This window comes from Dipodomys spectabilis, unplaced genomic scaffold, assembly GCF_019054845.1.
Source record: "Dipodomys spectabilis isolate Male_0828 unplaced genomic scaffold, ASM1905484v1 ptg000620l, whole genome shotgun sequence".
Taxonomy (NCBI): domain Eukaryota; kingdom Metazoa; phylum Chordata; class Mammalia; order Rodentia; family Heteromyidae; genus Dipodomys; species Dipodomys spectabilis.
Genome location: NW_024871297.1, coordinates 444,244 through 445,568, shown reverse-complemented (window position 1 = coordinate 445,568; position 1,325 = coordinate 444,244). Strand labels below are relative to the sequence as shown.

Genomic DNA, 1,325 nt, shown 5'->3' with positions numbered 1-1,325 from the left:
AAAAGTGCCAGTCCATCCTTTGTGTCCCTACAAAATATTTTCATAATACAAAGCAACAGTAATATTTTAATTTAAAAATTCATGGATTCCATGGTATTCTTCTACGTGAATTGCCTGACTTTGATGTCAAAATGTATTCAAGAGTTGTTTGTATGCATCTATAAATGATTTCTGCAGAGTTTGTGATTTTTTTAATTTTAACTTATCTGTTGAAATGAATAGTATAGAAACTAAAGATATTCGTGGTGCTTGTCTGAAAAAAAGGATCTATGTTTGTATAAAGTCCATAATCTATTTCATTGTTTTCTAAATATAATACTTTGAAGTCTACATTGTTTTATAATATATAGGTTCATTAATAAATGTGTCCTTTCAGATTACATTCCATATAGAAAAACTTTAAGATTCCTTTTTTCTTAGGTCCTTATATTATTTTATTTCTTTGGGATAAAATGACAATGTTATCAAATTTGAAGTTTTGTAAAAGTTATGCTATCTAAGGGTCTTTTTAAGGTGAAGATTTAATACACTGATGTTAAACTAATCTTTAATTCTATGAATTATATGTATTGTTACACTTGTATTTTTGTAATCAAATTTTTAATAACTGTTTTTCATTTCTTGCATGTGAAGAATGAAAAATATGGAATACTTCACAAATTTTCATACCATCTTTGTGCAAGTGCCATGTTAATCTCTGTATTGTTGTAATTTGTGTAGACCTGTTGCTGAAGCATGTAGTATCCTCTAAATTTAAGTAGTTAATGATGCAATCTTTATACAGGCTTATATCCTTGGTTGCCTATTTCTAACAAGGAACACTTATTGTTCTTAAAAACGCTTTTGATCTTATTTCTCTAAATTTCGGTGTATAGTGGAAAAAAACTGATATTGTTTGGTCGATTGCTCACATTTGCAATTTTTGGTCAATGACTATTTTGTAGTTTTCATTTTAAATTTGATCATATTTTGAAGCCTTTATAGCTAAGTCCAAAGGTGATGGATTTTCAAGTACTTATTTATCAACTGAGCTAGCTTTGTGGAGCTAATGGATTCAAAGTAAGTCTTGCTTAAGAGGTACTTCTAAACTTCTGCAGCTTAAAATTTCCTAAATGAGGTCTCAGTGGCACAAATGTCTTCCTGGCCTTTTACCCTTCTTCCATGTAGGAACAGACCAACCAGAATATCTTACACTGACAGCATAGATTGTCTTACTAGAACAAAACTAATCTTAATTACATGGGTTCATAGAGAGATGAATACTTCAGACAGAATTGCTCAGAATAGAAGGTATTTTATCAAAATATAATTGTTTATTATACCTA

General features: G+C 29.3%; 1 pseudogene; it reads right to left on the bottom strand.

Moving 5' to 3' along the window:
• Positions 1 to 637: 637 nt before the first annotated feature.
• On the bottom strand, positions 638 to 737 carry LOC122101046 (annotated as a pseudogene).
• Between the last annotated feature and the right edge of the window lie 588 nt (positions 738 to 1,325).